At 37.5% G+C, this 19898-nt stretch overlaps 1 long non-coding RNA gene across 1 annotated transcript in view; it reads left to right on the top strand.

Annotated features, from left to right (window-relative positions):
- The first annotated feature begins 227 nt into the window (after positions 1-227).
- The window catches only part of LOC138155371 (uncharacterized), a 100775-nt gene continuing 81104 nt past the window's right edge, over positions 228-19898 (top strand). The window contains exon 1 of the long non-coding RNA XR_011166813.1: positions 228-564. This is a non-coding gene — a long non-coding RNA (uncharacterized lncRNA). The remainder of the gene's footprint in view (positions 565-19898) is intronic.

Here is a 19898-nt window from a genome sequence, read left to right as displayed (position 1 = left end):
TCTTTAAATTTTCATTTCCATTACAATCACCCAAATTTTGGTCAAAGAAACTTATCAAGTTCCATATCACCTGTCTGACAAAAGGGAGGATCCACATTTTCTGAGCAAACACAATTAGCAGGAATGCACCAATTAGCCTAAAATTAGAATTTCTTTCACTATCTTTGATTAGATCTCAACCATCCTGTCTGGGTAAGTGCTTCAGAAAGATTTCCCACACTGGTGGATTTCTGGATGAGGAAGTAGAAAAAGGGGAAAGCCTTACTCCTAATGCAATAATTAGTTATTAATACAAGAGAAAAATAATTATTTCTCTCAGTTGCTTACTTAAGAACAAATTCTCTATTACTAGAACCTAGGGCAGTGCCTGGAACATAGTAGGCACTTAATAAATGCCTGTTAATTAATTGATTGAGTCTTCATTGTTGTAGTTTTAACAGAATAACAGAATCTAAGATTTGAGACAGTCTTAGAGGCCATCTTGTTCAAGTCATACCTGAACAAACATCCCCTCTACATCATGTCTGACAAACAGCTGTTCAGCCTTCTTTGCAACACCTTCAGGTAAGAGAAACCTACTAGTTCCCAAGGTAATTCATTCCATTTTGGGGGTCTACCTAATTGTTTGGATGTTTTTCCTTCTGTGTCATGGAGCATCAGAGAAATTTCCTTGATTCTTTCTATGTATCATTTCATTGGTGAGTAGTTTTCCAAGAAAAAAAGAAAATTGCTTAGCTTAGGAAGAAAGATAATTTCGGAATCACAGTAGCTGAGAGATGGTACCTGGCAAGACATGACAAGTAGTGGGTGGGAAAAGAGAAAAAAGTTTGAGAAATGTCAGGTGACTTAGAAGTGGAAGCTACAGAGAGACTAAAGAAAACTTGGACAGCTGGGAGGGTGATAATGGGATCAGCACCTGCAAAAAGGGATCACTGTGCTATGAACCTAGGTAATTTCAGGAGCCCAAATCTTCCTCCAGTGTTCAGGTGGCACATGAGTTTGTCTTCATGTCTTATGAAATTTCAGTGAGACTGTTTCAGAGTAAATGATCATTTATCTTAATTATGGTGAAGAGCCCAGGGAATAGAACGCTGTACACACCAATGCCAAATTAATGCAAATGGTTATTGTTATTGCAAAGAGTAGCACAGGAATAATTCTATTAATTGTCCTCCAGGTCATTATTATAATTTCTAGGGATATTTGCACATTTTTTAAACTGAGACACATATGGTGAGGTTAATGACAATGACGGAATTTTTCTTCTTTTAGTTTAAACACCAAAGTGAGAGAGACTAAGTTTTGAGGATAGCTATACTCAAATAAAATTAATACAAGGGAGACAATGTATTGTAGTGGAAATCATCTTAGATTTATAATCTGAGGACCTAGTTTCAAATCTTGGCTCTGCCAATTACTACTTACAGGAAATTATTTAAATTCTCTAGGCCTCATGTTCCCCCTATGTAAGGCTACAGTCTGTAATAAATGGCACATAGAAAATATGCCATGCAATGGAAAGAAGGCTAAATTAGGGCACAGAAGAGCTAGGTTCAAATCCCAGTTCTGTCATTTACTACTTGCATGTTTTGGGCAAGTCACTCTCTTTGAGCTTCAATTTCCTTATCTATAAAATTAAGGCAGGGGATTAGGTGAGATTGTCTCTTGAGTCTCCTCCAGCACTAGATATAAAATCCTGTGCCTTTTGACCCTGAATCCAGGAGACAAAGAAGGAGTACTTTTGCCATAGACACCTGTCATAAGTTTTCCAGCAGTTTCCATATTTAAAAATCCCAGTTCAACTTTGTTTCTTTTCCTTCACAAAATTGCATTGCAAAGATGTGAGCACAAAGATTTTTGCTCATTTCTAGCAGGTTCCTGAGTTTAGGTCATTGTTCGAGAAAGGGAAATTATTTTTTTCTCATATTATGTACCTGACAGAAGATGGCTTTGATGGTATTGTGGTCATATCTAAGCCATATTTATGGCCAAAGCTTCAAAAATTCTCCACCAAGTGGCTGCCTACCCAATGTATTAGAAATCTAAAGAAAAAATGAAGTATTATATGGTGAGGCAGCCAGAGGAAAACATCTGGCTCCATTAATGCTTATGATAAGAGAGCTAGCTAGAATTCCTGCCTATCTCAGATCCAGAGATCGTAGGAAGTCCTGTGTCATGAACACCTTATCCATGATGCCCCTTTTTCAGAGCAACGGACCAGAGATTAGAGCTGATAAGGACGAAGGAATAGAGACATTCCTTAGTTTTCTGAATAAGATACAAATTCCTTAGCTTGACATCTAGCACAAGTCGACTCCAATCAACCTTACCAGGCTTCATTATTTCATAAGGTCCTGCCTTGTGTACCCTCTGTTCCAAACACACTGGCTTGCTTACTTCAAGTTACAAAATTAACAGAAGCCCAGAGTGGAGAAGGACCTTAGAGGCCACTTAGCTCAACATGAACCTGAACAAGAATGCCCTTCATAACATTTCTTTTAAAAGAGTCATCCAGCCTCCGCTGAAACCCTCCAGCAATGGAGTGCTAAATGCCTCATGAGCACGCTCCATTTTTGGATAGCATTAATTGTCAGGAAGTTTTAATTTTTTTTTCATCTGGCCAAAATTTCTTTATCTACAATTTCTTCCTTTTACCCTCCTGGCCCAGGCACAATAAAACCAGAACCTTTTCCCATAACACCCATTCAATTAAACTAAATTCATTTCCTCTAACTAAGCATTTGGAAAGCAACTGCTCCATACCAGGTACTATACTAAGCACTAGGAATATAAAGAGAGAAATGAAATAGATCCTACCCTTAAAGAGGTTACATTTTACTATGGGTAACAATATACACAAATAAGTAAATACAAAATGTATATACAAAGTTCTTTTGAAGGACTATCATGTATCCATATAAGTCTTCTCTTCTATCAAATAAACATTCCCATTTTCCTGTTGACTCAGGATCATAGATTTAGAAATAACTTCGGAGGCCATCTAATATACTTGGCCTTTCTACTGAACAGAACAGATGAAGAAACTGAAGCCCAGGAACATTAAATAACTAGTCCCAGGTCACACATGTGATAAGTAGCAGAGCCAAGATTTTAATCTAGGGCCTTTGACTCCCAAAACCAGTGTACTATTCTGCCTTCCCAAGATTACTTCACATGGCATAAATTCTTTCTTTGCCCTTAAACTATAAAAAGAGATGGAATTGGGGTGGCTAGGTTACACAGTGAATAGAGCACCAGCCTTGGAGTCAGGAGGAACTGAGTTCAAATCCAGCCTCAGACACTTGACTAAAAAACTAGCCATGTGACCTTGGGCAAGTCACTTAACCCCAATTGCCCTACCCCCCCTCTCCAAAAAGCAAAAGAAAAGAAATACAATTTATTAGAGAGAGGAGAGAAAAAAGGAAGGAAAGAAAGAAGGAAGGGAGGGAGGGAGGGAGGGAAGGAAGAAGAAATGAAGGAGGGAAGAAGGAAGGAAGGAAGGAAGGAAGGAAGGAAGGAAGGAAGGAAGGAAGGAAGGAAGGAAGGAAGGAAGGAAGGAAGGAAGGAAGGAAGGAAGAAGTTTTATACCAAAAGTTTAGTCTATTTTGAATATGCTTGGTTGAAGTGCAAAGTACATCTGTTATATAATTACTAAATGAATCACCATTACCCCAAGGACCTTCTGGAACACCCAGAGTTCTCCCCACAGGAGACATTCCATAACCATATAAATTTCTGTCTCAAAAAGGAAGCAAATAAATTAAGAATTACTCCAGAAGCTCTAGCATTATTTTAAAACAATTTAACACTTTATTATTGTTTTTTAACATATATTTAGATTCAATAGATGTTAAACATCATGTATCATTTTGCAATACACTGAACAAAATCTAAAATTAGGCTTCAACCCTGGTTTTATTTGGCTCAAAATCAAATTGATCTTGACAATATAAAGGCAAGACAAATAATAAAAGCCATATTAAAAAGAACTGGTTGACAACCTGTTCAGGGAATTCAAGGGAGTGAGACCATTGCCATCTTCTTTAAGCACCATTCATATTAACTATGGGCTTCTCCAATTGATAAATCCCTACTAGCTATCATTCCATTTTTCAAATGAGAAAACTGAGGTACAAGGAGGTAAGGGACCTTGGAATCAGAGAACATGAGTACAAATGCCAACTCTGCCACATATTATCTATGTGATCCTAGCCAAATAATATCATCTCTCTAGGCCTCAGTTTCCTCATATGTGAAATGAGAGGACTAAAATAAATGGTCTCAAAGGACCTTTCTAGCTCTAAATCTTTACTTCTATGATCCTTTGACATGGAGGCCTGACCCTGAACAAGCTGGTAGGGCAGCTCCACAATGCACCCATTCCATTCCTCATTCCACTTTTTATCCCCAGAAAAACAATTCCTCGGAAGAGTACCCTATGACCTTTTACATTTCAAACAAGAATTGTTTACTCTCAAGCAAAAGTACAAAGTGTCCTCAAATTCCCCTTGCTTCTCTCTAGCTGAAGAGAGCTGCTCAGTGACTCAGGACAGGCAGGCATAACCAAATAGAAATCAAAGCTGAGAGGTGAGGTGTCATTAATTCCTATGACCAGTTCCTGGTGTGAGTGGAATGGCAGCAATCCTATATTCCAGAAACGTTATTTTTCAAATAAATTGAGCTGAGTTTCACTCACTTTGTCTCTCCATAGGCTCTCCAGGCCTGTAGCTATTATGCAAAGATTCTGAAGACAATACATTGCTTATTACTGAGAGCTTACCTAACATGATTAAAATAGACAATAAAATCTCCCATGTAAGCTGATTTTCAGATAAATGGAAGCAAGTGGGAGGAAGTTCATGAAATCATATTGTTAGACAAATTGGACTGGATGTTATTAATAAAGGCATGATTGGGTGAAATGCATTTTATAGTCAACCGCCAGCTGGGTTTTATGAGCTCAGTACCATTTGGTTTCAGATCAGTTAACCAGTGGCTACAGATAACTAGGTAGATTCAGAAGATAATGCTAAACTTTTCATTGGTGGAAATTTTATTTGAAGAGAGAGCTGGTGATGGACAATGTGTTATAGTTTGACATTGTTCCTTTCCCCCAGAACTCCCCAGGTGTCCCTGCACCTGAAATCCTGTCAATTCCTTTGATTTATACATCCAAGATTGCCTTGCTCTTTAAGAATATAAACACTTGGGGCAGCCAGGTAGCACAGCGAGTAAGAGCACCAGCCCCAGAGTTGGGATGGCCTGGGATCGAATCCGGGCTCAGACACTTAGCACCCACCCAGAAACACCTGGTCATGTAACCTTGAGCAAGTTACTGAACCCCAATTGCTTAGGGGCGGTCAGGTGGCTCAATGAGTAAGAGCCCTGGCCCCAGAGTCGGGATGACTTGGGATTGAATCCGGGCTCAGACACTTAGCACCCACCCAGAAACACCTGACTGTGTAACCTTGAGCAAGTTATTAACTCCAGTTGCTTAAAAAAAAGAATATAAACACTTTTTAATTATGCTACAAATGTGAGCAAAATGTCCCTATTCTTTGACCCAGAAGTCCTTAAGGAGGTCATAGCTAAAAGAAAAGGTTCTATCTACACAGAAAAATTCAGAGGAACACTTTTTACTGTAACAAAGGACTCAAAATAAAATAGATCTCTCTATTAGGGAATGGGAATAAGCATAGTAAGAATAATGATTGATAATAGCTAAATAAATTGTGGGAAGTGAATATAATAAGATATTATCATTCCATAAAAAACCAAGAGGAAGATTACAGCAAAGCATAAGAGCATATATGAACTTATATAAAGTAAAGTAAGTAGAACCAGGAAAATAAGTACACAATCATTACAATATAAATGGAAAGAACAACAATAATACAATCAAAATTGAGTGCTATGTGATTTATAATGATCAAGTTTTTCTCCAAAGAAGTGATATAAGAATGCATTTCCCGCCCTTCTTTGTAAAGTCTGGGGACTACAGTCATGAAATACTAAACATAATATTGGATTTAGATGAAGTATTGATTAATTTTGATGAACTACTGCTTTTCCTGTTTTTTATACTTTTTTATAAGGAACAGTTCTCTGATTAGGTGAGGTGGAGAAATAACTTGAAAAAGGAGGACAAAGTAAGGATAGAATATAATTTTTAAATGAAATAAAATTCAAACATTGGGAAAGGTAACTCATTAAATCACTATGAGCATAACAATTTAATTTATTTATTCACTATTCTTAGTGACAGGAAGAACTTAACACAACATGAAATCATGGAAGAAAAGAGAGAATTGATTGGATGGATGTGCATTAGGAGAGGGAAAAGGCCACAGAAGTAAGAGATAAGTGAACACCAAAGATGACTTTGATTTACTCCACGATTTTGTCTCTGGCCTTCCCTGGATGCTGCAGTAATTACATCTTACCTCCTATACAGCAGCATGCTTAAGTGCATGACAGATTAGTAACTGCTCTCAATATTTACACACTGGCCACGGGTCACAGAATCATAGAAGGCCAGAGTTAAAAGAGAACTGAAAATTCATCTCCTCTGACTTTTTTATGTATGTACTACAACGGAAATAATCCTAAACTTAGAACTACAGAGACTAATTTCAAATCCTGGCTCTTCCATTTACCAATTGTGAGACATCTGGCAATCACTTAACATCTCTGGGTTTCAGTTCCTCTTTTACAAAATGAGGGGATTGGATAAAATAATCTCTGAGATTCCTTTGAACCCTTAATCCATGATCCAAGGCTATTATTTACAAAGACATGTTTAACTCTCTGTAACTCTTGTAAAGAAAAAATCTCCTAAGGCAAGTTATAGGTCAGGTTTAACCAGATCAGTCAGTATCTCAAGTTTGAAATTGGAATGAAATGGGACACTTCTAATCCATATAACTTGTAGTCAAATTGAGCTTTAATTAACTATGGTGATGGAAGGTCATTCAAAAGAGGGATGATATGTTCATCTAAGATAGATCATTGATTCAGCTGAGTGCTGCCTTCCTGTACCAATGTTGGTTGTGCTGAAGATTAGTGACGAGAAACCTGAATAAGAATCTCTAGACCAACTTGTGCTGGCTATTTTTTTTTTTTTTACTCAGGAGAACTAGAAAGCTACAGTAAAAGCCTAAGTCTTAGTGCCCTGAACCAACTAAATCTTGAGGATGGTTTCAATATTTTTCAATGAAAAACTATTCTAACCTGCATGGAATGGAGTCTTACAATATTAGTCTCAGCACAAGAACCCCATTTGGCAAGTTGGTTAAGTGGCTTTCTCTAAACACCGCTTCCCTTCATTACCTCAAAGTAACAAAAAGCACACCAAATACAATAAAAGAATGACCACAAGAACAAAACATGTGAAATAAAAGTAGTCTTTATGAACAAAATTTCACTGTTAAAGCAGATAAGCTTAGAGAAAAAAATTAATAAACGGAAGTACCTCCAATTCAATAAATAATAATTATAGCATAAAAACAAAACAAAATGTCCAGAAGGAGAAATACTCTACTAACAGCAACTAGAGTTCCCAAAATTATAATGTTACAATTATAAGATCCCTGAGAGTGAGTTAGAAGATCAATAAAATAATTCATAGCCATTAAATGGAAATTCAAACTCTTAAAGAACACTTGAAACAGAGAGCCAATAGTTTGGAAAATCTTAATAAAGCAATAGTCTCAAAAGAAGAATGATAGAGATAGGATACAAAAATAGGACAACAAAAATTATTTTTAAAAATAAGAAGAGAGCAAAATTGGAATATTGGTGTTCTCTGTATCCTAAAGCAACTGTCTTTGAAGAAAGGTCTTTGTGAGTCAATTGGGCAAAGATTAACTCCTAGAAAAAAAAAACATGAGTATAAAATAATCCCTACTCTCAAGAAACACATTCTAATGGGGGAGACAACATGCAAGTAAATAGGTACATAGAAGATAGATAGATAGATAGATAGATAGATAGATAGATAGATAGATAGATAGACAGACAGACAGACACATATATGTACATATGTATGTATATATGTACGCATGCATACACACATATGCATGAGGTAAATGAAAGTTCTCTGAAAGAGGAAAACACTAACAGTTGGGGATAGGGGAGGAACTAGGAAAACCTCCTGGGAAGGTATTATTGGAGTTCACCCTTGAAGGATGATAGGTTAACTAAGAAACAGAGGGGAAGAGGCAGAACATTCCAGGAATAGGAGACAAAGACATGAAGATAGGAAATGTAGTGTTGAGTTTGAGGAAATACAAGTAGGCCATTGTAACTGGATAATAGGGTATTACAGAACAGTAAAGTGTAAGAAAATTTAAAAGGTAGGAATCAGTTGGCTTTGATCCTAGAAATAATAGTGTGCCACTGGAGCAGGGAGGAGACATGGTCAGATTTTAGAAAAAAATCACCTTGGAAGTTGAGTGGGGGATAGAAAGCATAGAGAGAGGCTTGATGCTGAAAGAAAAGTTAGAAGACTTTTGCATTAGTTCAGTTGGTAGATGATAAGGGTATGAACCAGGGTTGTTACTCCATGAGTGGAGAGAGGAGAACATAAATGAGAATATATTAATAATAACTAGCATTTGTATAACACTTTAAAGTTTGCAAAACAATTTAAAGTATCATCTTATTTTAACCCTGGTATGTATTAGTTGCTATTATTAATGCCCATTTTACAGATGAGGAAATTGAGGTATATAGAAGTTCAGTGACTTGTGTAGGGTCATAATGAAGCACTCTCTTCATTGCACCATTTAACTGCCTTTAGAAATGACAAGATTTGGCCAAGTGTCTGATGCCAAATTTTAACTCAGGTCTTTTTCACTCCAGGTGCAATCAATATTCTATTCACTGTACTACTTAATTGCAAAGGTAGGAAGAAAATAAACATTTGTTAATCATCTAGTGGTTACTGGTGGTACTGGTACTGTACTAGTGTTTTTTAAATTTTACCTCATTGGATCTTCACTATAACCCTGGTAGATAGGTGCTATTATTATCATCATTTTGTGTTTGAGAAAAATGAGGTAGACATAGGTTAACTTCCTTGCCAAGGGTCATGCATTCTATACATTGCACCACATACCTGTCTCTAGAAATGATGACATTTGGCCATGAATTGAATATGGTTCATTGAGGATGATGCCAAGGTTGAAATCTCGTGTGACTGGAAAGATGATGAGATTCTCAACAATAATAGGGAAGTCAAGAATTGGAGTGAAATCATGGGAAACGATAATTCTTTTGAACATAATGAGTTTCAGATACTAATAGAATGTCCAGTTCAAAATGCCCAAGAGGCAGTTGTAGATGTACAACTCTATCTGGATATATAGATCTGGAAATCATCTGCATAAAGATAATAATTGAACTTATAGGAGTTGATAAGATTATTCCTTCTCCTGACTGTCCTGTCTCTCTCAACTTTGACACCATGAGTCTACATGGATACCTTCACTTCTCCCCCTATACCCCGAAAGTCACTCATGTCTCTTATATGTTGTCATCTGTCATTAGAATATAAGCTTCTTGAGGGCAGAGTCTGACTTTTTACTTGGATTTGTGTCTCCAGTGCTTCTCACAGGGACTAGTACATAGTATGTCCTTTATGAATGATTCTTACCTGACTCTCAAGTGAAATGGTATTGAATAAAAAGAACAGTAGGACCAGGAAAGACCTTGGCAGGTACCCTGACTGTTAGAAGGCATTCATTAGATGAAGAACCAGGAAAGGAGATGTAGTAGTGACTGGAGGAATAGGAGTAGAACCAGGAGAAGGCAATGTCACAAAAACCCAGAGATGAGAAATTGACCAGCTATGACAAAGGTTTCAGAGAGGTAAAGGTGATCAGTTCTGAGTACATTAGCAATTAAGAGAGATCACTAGCAACTTTGGTGAACAATTTCATTTAAATGAGAGGTCAATGGCCAGATTTCAAGGAGTTTAGAAGTAAGTGTAAGGAAAGAAAGTAGAGGCATGTATTGTAGATTATTTTCTCAAGGAATTTAGCCTTGAAGAGAAGGAAAGATATAGGATAATAGCTAGAGGAGATGATCAGATCAAGTGAAAAATTTTAAGGATGGGGAAGACGTGGACATGCTTGTATACTGTAAGGAAGGAGCCAGTTTATAGAGAAAGATGGAAAATGTGAGAGTTTAGTTGAGGGTCTGGGGAAATATTACAGAAGTATTGTGGGGGGAAGCATATATCAATAGAATCTATGGACAACCATCACAGAAGAATTCCACCTTTAACTGGACCAGAAATGTAGTTTCTAAGTTCCACACCTTTAAATTCTTCTAAGTTCCACACCTTCAGTATCAAGTAGCCAGGAAGGGGCAAATGCTTATAAAGCAACACATGTCAATACAAATCATGAAAATCTATTTATTGATCATTAAAAATGAAAGTATGTTCTGAAGTATGATATGCTGAGAAGAGTATATAATGAGTTTGCAACCCCAAAGTAACATCCTAAAAATAAACATGCTTCACCATGAGAGAGATGGATTTCTGATAGGTAGGTATAGGTTTTGAAATACTCCTCCACAGAAAACTGATGAAGCAAGCACTCAGCAGCCAAGTCACAATAATCATCTTTTTCTCTCTTATCTTCTTTTTAGTTTCCATCCATCATAAAACTCTCTCCCAGGAATACTGTGAAAATCTTCTAGATGATACAGTTTAGAGAGTCCCTTAAGCACATAAATAGATATATGTATATATCTATATCAGCAAAGTTTGAGAAAGTTATTTAACCTTTCCTAAACTTTCTGTTTCCTCATCTATTAAGTAAAAAGATTGAACTAGATAATATCTTGATACCCTACCAAGAAAATTCTGCATTAAATATCTCTGACAGAGGTCTGATATCTACTAGAGTAACCCGGCTTCCCTTTGTATGTTAAACTAGGTATTTCACAAAACATAGCAAAATGAGTATTTGATTGGTCCCCAGGACAGGGGCATAGCTCAGGCAGTGTCATCCTTGATGAATCTTTCTGTTAGTCCTTGACTGGAGTGATTTTTGTCTCTTGTTCATTCAATGTTAGATGAGGGCCAGTTCAAGATAGCTAGTCTAGGAGTTTCATAGATCCCACCCATGTTGAACTAGCCCTCATCAGACATGTACCCATATGGAGAAGAGGGGGCAGTGTCTACTGAAGATCAGAAGGGCTATTATATCTTTGTTAAATATCCTTGTTATTTTGTGGCTAAGTAAAGTCTTTTAGCTAACTGCTCAATGACCTATGATACCTTATTTTTATCAAAATGTAGAATACAAACTAATAGGATTATAGTATCAGGCCCACTCCTCAAAAATGCAGTTGAACTTACTGTGCCATAAGAAATAACAAATATGAAGAATTCAGAGAATAGAGAAATTGATTCAATTTGATGCAAAGCAAATTAAGGAGAACCAGAAAACCAGTACACACAATGACCCAAACAATGTAAATGGGAAGAACACTAAAATAAAACTAAATGGCTTTTATTTATAATGTCCAAGTTTAGTTCTAGTGAAGAATTCCTTTCTTCACTGAATATGTAGGGGAATTATAGTTGTGTAATATTGCACATACTATCAGATCCTGTTGACATATTGGTTGGTTTTGTTAAGTGTTCTTTTCTTCTTTATTTTTAAATCTTTGTTACGAAATATAACTCACTGGATAGGGGAGGAAACAAATGTTATATCAAAACAAATGCAGCAACAAAACAGTCCCCTCAGGGCTGATATTCTATGCTTTTATGATTATGAAAAAATTTAGATTATAAACTCCATGAGGATAGGAACCATGCATTTTACCTTTGACTTTCCCCCAGGGCCTACTTTGTTCTGTACCTGACATCATTAAATGTTTGTGAATAGCAGCCCTTCTCTCTGAAAACATACACTGGCACTGCTTCAAAATTCTGCCTTCTTTCAACCTACTCCAGGATTATCTTTTAAGCATGAAAAAGAACATATAACAGGATCTGACGGAATCCCTGTTAGTCATCAGTTTTCCATTGTCTTGCTTTGCATTTTGTTTGCTGTTTACATGTAGATCAGAGTCTAAACATTGGGCACAGATGGATTTCATTTGATTGCCCTCTGAAGAAAGGCCAAATCTCATCCTCACACTAATTCAGCCACTTCATAGAATTCAGAGAAGGCCCCATATATGGGCCCAGGAGTCTGTCTGGAAGGAGCCCTATCCAGGTGAACCTCGAGTTATGTGTGCAGTTCTCCTAATTATCAGAGACTGTCCAAAAGAACATATCAGGCATCTCATTTGCGTTATATTTTTCAGGAGTTGAGCATCTGTTATTTAATTGTATACTCTGTAAGAACTCAGCAATCCTAAAACATTTTGATCACAAGTAAAACTGTGTAGGAAGAAAATACATGCATGCTCACACACCAACACACCAATAAAAGACAAAAACTCACACAAATCTTCAATCTTGTTAAAAAAAAAAAACCTCTTCCTTAGCTACCATAGCAGGGTGATTAAAGGGGGACCAACTTCATTGCCTAGGTTGTTTCAAACTCATAAAATCCCAGAATCTTAAAGCTGGAAAGACATAAAGAATCATCTGGTTGAATACTTTCATGTTTATATAACATCAATGGATTTGGCTGTCAATTGTGGTGGTTACAAGTGACCAGAAAGAATTATCACAGCTCCTTCCTCCTTAACCCCTTTGTCTTTGGAGATTTTCACGTTTAATAAAAAGTTAGAAATGCTATAACATTCACTGAGTTCCCACTTAGAGAAATTAATAATATTTAGGTAGACAATTGACACTGTCACACACTGTAATGTAATGCCAAGCAAAGGCAAGAAGGTTCAGAATACCAGCATAGGTGCTCTCCATTTTATTCAGTGACAAACCAAGAACAGAGAAGGTCAAAACATGACATCATTCCAAATACAGCATTTACTAAGTGTGATTAGATAATCTCCAAGTACTACCCCACCCCAGGACCTTCCAATCATTCAATCAATTACAAAGTCCCTGTTCTAAATACTTCTCCACCCCTAGGCTATACCTTCATTAGTCCACCACAAAGCCCCTCTTCTCAAATGGAGATTAGTTTCCAAACATAAGTAAAATACATTCACTAGTTCAACCATAGAACACAAAAAGGTCAAAAGTTCCCCACCCCTGGATCACAATTGAATCTACCCCAGAGTTACATCAAGTTTCAGCACAGCACTTTATACCCAAATGGAGGTCTTTTCTTCATCTTGACACTAGGCAAATTCTCAGCAATCTTAGTTCCTGGGGAGGCAAGGCTTAGCAAGGCCATAAGATACATTGCCAGTCCCTTCATTAATTCATCCTCTGTCTGTAGAACAGTCCTAGAACCCCTGAAAACATTAGCAAAACCCTCTCCCAGGATTTCTGTAAACATACAACAAGAAAATCCTTCTTCGGGGCTTCTGAACCAACAGAAAGGTTCCCAGACCCCTGCAACAACAGCAGTGTCCTTCACCAGTGGACAGTATTCATTCTGTCTGCAGGATAGTCTCAGGGCTTCTTAGCCAACAGCCAGGTTCCAGGACTTCTTCAACAGGACTGTCTTTCACCAGTGGACAAATCTGGCAAAAGAACATCAAAACAGACAGACAAAGTACCAGCAAAACAGCCATGTCTCCTCAGTCCTTGGCAGCTCAGGGGGCAGGCAGGTCTCAAAAGTCCAGGGCAATTCAAAGTGGCCCCCAGCAATTCTCTTAGTCTCTCTCTCTCCACGAAGTGCTGCTTCCAAAAAGATCTTCCGCCTCTCTCTTGTCTCTCCAAATCTACATCACCAGCTCCTCCCAGTTCAGGACTTTCTTTTCACATCAACAAGTCCATCCCACAGGTGGGATTAACAAGCTCTGGGTTTTAACACAATCAGTTTGAAAACCAAGCCAATACAGAGGAATCTTTAATTGCCATTACTATCACACACACATATATACATATGTATATATGTATATGTATGTGTATGTATATGTATGTATAGACATACACACATATATATAATCTGTAACTAACCCATAGTTTCTTTGTGGTTGAAGAAAAATTAGAATAGAAAATGACTGAAGGCTCATTCAGGTAAAAAGGCTTGCAATGTAGGATGTGATATCTGTAAATAAATTGACACTGGGAGGAGAAATTGGGGAAAGAGTAGACTTTTTCATGGAACTTCCCTCAATCCTTGAAGAAGCAAATATAAGTGGTGGATCCAAGAAGAGGTTTCTCCTCTAATGTGACTGTAGGGCCACCTTGATCCTCCTTGATCTCTCCTTTCCCTGTCACATGTTAGTCCTACTTCTCCTTTGACCTGCTGCCCCTGTACCACCAATTCTTTCCACCTCAGCTTCTGAAGTTTCCACTCCTTTCCCTCAATCTCTCACCATCCAGCTTTCTGCTTTCAACTGTCTTCTCCATATTGCTCTCTGGGACTTGGTTGGAATTTTGTTTTCTTGGATCTCCTCTTGAATCCTGGGTTCTAAACTGACTTGCTCTTTCAACTCTACTCTGCCAAAACTAATACACTTTCTCTATAGCATGATTTCACTTTATCCAATGGCCTTCTTTCTAAATTGATTAACCAGGTTGGTTAAATATGGCTTAATGCTTTTGATTGTGATTGGTTCTTGTAATACAGGTTTTCTCATCTGGTTAAGGTATCAGGGCTAAAATATTTCATTCATTACTTTGAGTGGGAGGGGGTGATTGGTCAATTGATTCAATCAACATCCACTCTTATGCTTCTCCCCAATCCCAGTTTAATATTAACTCTCCTCATCTACTAGAGGGTATTTGGCAAAGCCCATAGTTCCAAATTCTAGGTACCTCTCTAGTGATCAGGGGAGGTCCTGCATTATCCTTTTAGAATGTTTTCCCCTAGGGGCAGCCAGGTGGCTCAGTAAGTAAGAGCATCGGCTCCAGTGTCGGGATGACCAGGGGATCAAATCCGGGCTCAGATACTTAGCACCACACCCAGAAATAACTGACCGTGTAACCTTGAGAAAGTTACTTAACCCCGATTGCTTCATAAAAAAAAAATAAATAAAAATAAATTTAAAAAAAGAATGTCTTCCCCAGAGCCTTGTTCATAAACAGTTTTAGTAAATGGAATTCTTCTCTCCAGAAATATGTAAAACTCTATATTCCTAGATTGATCTCTCAATGTATTTCTGCCTTCTTGAGCTAGGAAGATGTACAATGAACAGGGTCTTTAGCAACTTTGCTCCACCTCATGCAACAAGGTAGTCAGTACAAATTTTCCCAGGATGACTTTCATATTTACAGATGAATAAACTAAGGCACCAAAGGGTAAGGTGATTTGCTGAAGGTCACAAAACAAGTCAATGGAAGAATTAGAACTAGAATACAACTTCTTAATTTACAATCCAGTTTTTTTTTTTCTTTCCATTTTGTGTCAGCCATGGTCACTCAGAATTTTTCCCAACTACAAGATCAAAACAAAAACAAAACAAACAAAAACAACCATCAAAAGATATAAGAAGTAAAAGGTAAAAAAGCAGATAGATTACTAATGTCTGAAACTCTCATCAATCACAGTCAGCATAATATAAAGTATCGCTCTCAAATAATTCCTTGTAACAGAGTAACACTGAAAATTTTAATGAGGTGTGGATTTCCTTTTTTAATTTATTGTTTGCTTATTTTAACATTAATTTTTAAAATTTTGAGTTCTGAATTTTTTTCCTCCCTCCCATGCCTCCTCCACTCATTTGAAGGCAGAAATTGTGATATCATTTATACACATGAAATCATGCAAAACATTTCTATACTAGCCATGTTGTTAGGGAAAAAAGTAAGACCAACAAAGTGAAAAAAATGTTTTAATCTACAGTCAGACTCCATAAGCTCTTTCTCTGGAGGTAGATGACATTTTTCATCATAAGTCCTCAAGAATAGTCTCAGATTATTGTATTGCTCATAATGGATAAATCATTCATAGTTGATTATCATACAATACTGCTGTCACTATGCACAAAGTTCTCCTGTTTCTGCTCAATTCACTTTGGATCAGTTGATGTCAGTCATCCCAGGTTTTTCTAGCATAATAATATTCCATCACAATCATATACCACAATTTGTTCAGCTATTCTCTAGTTGATGGGCATCCCCTCAAATCCCAATTCATTGCTACCACAGAAAGAGCTACTATAAATATTTGTGCACAAATAGGTCCTTTTCCTTTTCCTTTGATCTCTATTGGATATGGGCCTAGTAGTGGTATTTCTCAGTCAAAGGGTAAGCATAGCCCTTTGGGTGTAGTTCCAAATTGCTCTCCAGAATGGTTGGATGAGTTCACAACTCTACCAACAGTGTATTGGTGTCCCAACTTTTCCAAATCCTTTCCAATATTTGTCATTTTCCTTTTGTGTCATATTAGTCAATCTAATGGATGTGAGGTGGTATCTCAAAGTTTATTCAACTTGCATTTCTCCAATCAAAAGTGATTTAGAGCATTTTTCATTTGATTATAGATAGCTTTGATTTATTCCTCTGAAAACAGCCTGTTCATAGGTTTTGAACACTTATCAATTCGAGAATAATTCATATTCTTCTAAATTTGTCTCAGTTCTCTATATTTCTGAGAAATGAAGCCTTTACCAGAGAAACTTGTTGTCAAAATTTTTTTCTCAGTTTCCTGATTTCCTTCTAATCTTAGCTACATTAGTTTTGTTTGTGCAAAGCTTTTTTAAATTTAATATAATCAAACTTGCCCATTTTAAGGTGTGAGGTTTCAAAGCATATATATATATAGCTGCCATTATATAGTCAGTGAGTCAATAAGCATGTATTAAGCCCTTCATATGTGCCAGGCATTGTGCTAAGCACCCTATATACAAAGAAAGGTGAAAGACGGTCCCTGTTCTACAGTTTGCAGTCTAGTGAGCAATACAACACAGAAGCAATTATGGACAAACAAGCTATATAACAAGATAAATGAGAAGTATGACAGAAGAAAGGCACTAGAATAAAGGGGGATTGGGAAAGTCTTCCTGTAGGTGAGAACTTGAAGGCGAGCAGGGAAATCAGGAGATAGAAATAAGAAGAGGAAAAATTATAAGTAAAAGAAGAGCCAGTGAAAATTCTCAGAATCAGATTCTTATCAGAACCATAACTTATAAGATATATTATTTCTTATGCAAGAGAGGTCAGTGTCAGTTGATCACAGAGTACATGGGGGATATAATGAATAAAAAGCATGAAAAAGGGAAGTGGACAATCATAAATGGCTTTCAACATCAAACAGGGGATTTTATATTTGATCCTGAAAATAATAGGGAGTCTATTATGTTTACTGAGTGTGGGAGCAGGGGGAATGGATCATGATGTGATTAGACCTGCACTTTAGGAAGGTCATTTTGACATATGAGTGGATGAAGAATGTAGTGGGAAGAGATTTGTCATAGGGACACCAAAAGAAGATTATTGCAATAGTACAGGCATGAGGCACCTGTACCAGGATGGTAGTAATGTCAGAGGAGAAAAGGGAATATATACACAAAATGTCGCCACAATGAAATCAACCAACAGACCTTGGCAACAAATTTGATATGAAGGGTAAAAAGGAATAAGAAATGAGGCTGATATTCAGGTTGCAATCCTAGGCTGCTGAGAGGATGATGGAATCTTTAATAGTAATAAGGAAGAGGAGATGGTTTGGTGAAAGAGAAAATAGAGTTCAGTTTTTGACATGTTGAGCTTAAGATATCTACAGGACCTCCAGTTTTTAGATGTCCAGTAGCGAATTGGAGGTGAGCAGAGAAGTTAGGACTGGATAATTAGATTTTAGAATCATCAACATAGAAATGCTAATTCACTCCATAGGCATCTGTGAATGAAATAGTATTGGGGAAAAAGAGAAGAGGGTCCATGGCAAAACCCTGTGGATCTCTTATGGTAATCTAATGTTACATGGATGAAGATCCAGCAAAGGAGACTAAGAAGGAGTAGTGAGGTTAGTAGGAGGAGAAAAACAAGAGAGTAGTGTCAGGAATACCTAGAAAGGAGAGACTATCAAAGAGAAGATGATTGGTGGTGTCAAAGGTTTCAAAGAAGTCAAGAAGAATAAGAATTGAGAAAAGACCATTAGATTTGGCAATTGAGAGATCATTAGTAACTTCAGAGAGAGCTGTTTTGTTGAATAGTGAAGTCAGAAGCCAGACTGTAGAGAGTTAAGAAGAGAGGAAAGGGGAGGCAGAGCCAAGAGGGTAGAGTAAAGCACAAACTTGGTGTGGGCTCTGACTTCAACCATTGGTAATACCTTTTAAAAAAATGACTCTAAACAGATTTTAAAACTACAGAACCCACAAAGACACAGAGAGAAACAAATCTCCCACTGAAGAAAGACTGGCAGGCTGACAGGAAAGGTCCATTGCAGTGCCCTGGGAGCCAAGTGCAGTCCCCAGTAAGCCCCAATTCCAGCCCCAGGGCAGCCCTGACCAGTGCCCAGACTGGCCAGAGCAGACTTCAGAAGAGTGAATCCCCAGCAGCTGTGGCAGTTTCCAGACTCCTCAACCCATAAATGCCAAAGGGAAAATAAAAGGTCAGTTTGGGAACTCTGTTATAAGGGTGAAGGAACTAGGTAATGCTGTCCCCTGCCCCCAGGATGAGAAGTGGTAGGGAGGCACCACAGCACCACATGGCTGCTTTCAGAGCTTCTAGCCTGCGGATTACAGGGGGATCAAGCAACCATTGAGAGGGGAATCACTATTGCCTTGACCTGCCTGGATATGGATCCTGGCCTTGGGTGGTGGTCCTAGGGTATGTGGCCAGTGTGCCAGTCCTTGTGGGGGTTTTAAAGAGGACACCAAACTAATAGCTCCAGCAGCTGCAAAAACCCCAGCATTTTGGGATAAAGCTCTCTCCATTCTGGAAGCAGAGTTCTACCATGGCAAAGAGCTCAAAAGTCAAGTCATTGGCAAGATGAGGAAGTGCAATCAGACCATACAATCCTTTTGGGGGACAAAAAGGATCAAAGCATGGAACTGGAGGAGGACAGTGAAGTCAGAACTGCATCAAAAGCTTCCAAGGAAAATATGAATTGGTCACAAGCCATGGAGGAGCTCAAGAAGGATTTTGAAAATCAACCAAAAGAAGTGGATGAAAAACTGGGAAGAGAAATTAGAATGATTCAAGAAAATCATGGAAAGTGAGTCAACAGCCTGCTAAAGGAGACCCAAAAAATACTGAAGAAAATAACACCTTAAAAATAGACCAACTCAAATGTCAAAAGAGGTCCAAAAAGCCAATGAGGAGAAGAATGCCTTAAAAAGCCAAATTTTCCAGATGGAAAAGAAATTTCAAAAATTCACTGAAGAGAATTATTCCTTCAAAATTATATTGAAGCAAATGGAAGCTAATAACTTTATGAGAAACCAAGATACTATAAAATGGATCCAAACAAATAAAAAAAATAGAAGGCAATATGAAATATCTCATTGGAAAAACCACTGACCTGGAAAATAGATACAGGAGAGATAATTTAAAAATTACTAGGCTACCTGAAAGTCATGATCAAAAAAAAAACCTAGAAGTCATCCTTCAAGAAATTCTCCACTAAAATTGCCCTGATATTCTAGAACCAGAGAGCAAATAGAAATAGAAATAATAGAAAGAATCCACCAATTGCCTCTTGAAAAAGATCCCAAAAAGAAAACTCCTAGCAATATCCTAGCCAAATTCCAGAGTTCCCAGGTCAAGGAAAAAATACTGTAAGCAGTCAAGAAGGAACAATTTTACTACTGTGGAAACAAAATCAGGATTAAACAAGATCCAGCTTCAACATTAAGGGATCGAAGGGCTTGGAATATGATATTGTGGAGGTCAAAGGAGCTAT

The sequence above is a fragment of the Petaurus breviceps genome, unplaced genomic scaffold (assembly GCF_028583685.1).
Source record: "Petaurus breviceps papuanus isolate PSGF00001 unplaced genomic scaffold, PetGlider_PUasm1.0 91133, whole genome shotgun sequence".
In the NCBI taxonomy this organism is placed as follows: Eukaryota; Metazoa; Chordata; class Mammalia; order Diprotodontia; family Petauridae; genus Petaurus; species Petaurus breviceps.
Note: the sequence above shows the minus strand (reverse complement) of the source record. Positions and strands in the feature narration are given on the sequence as shown.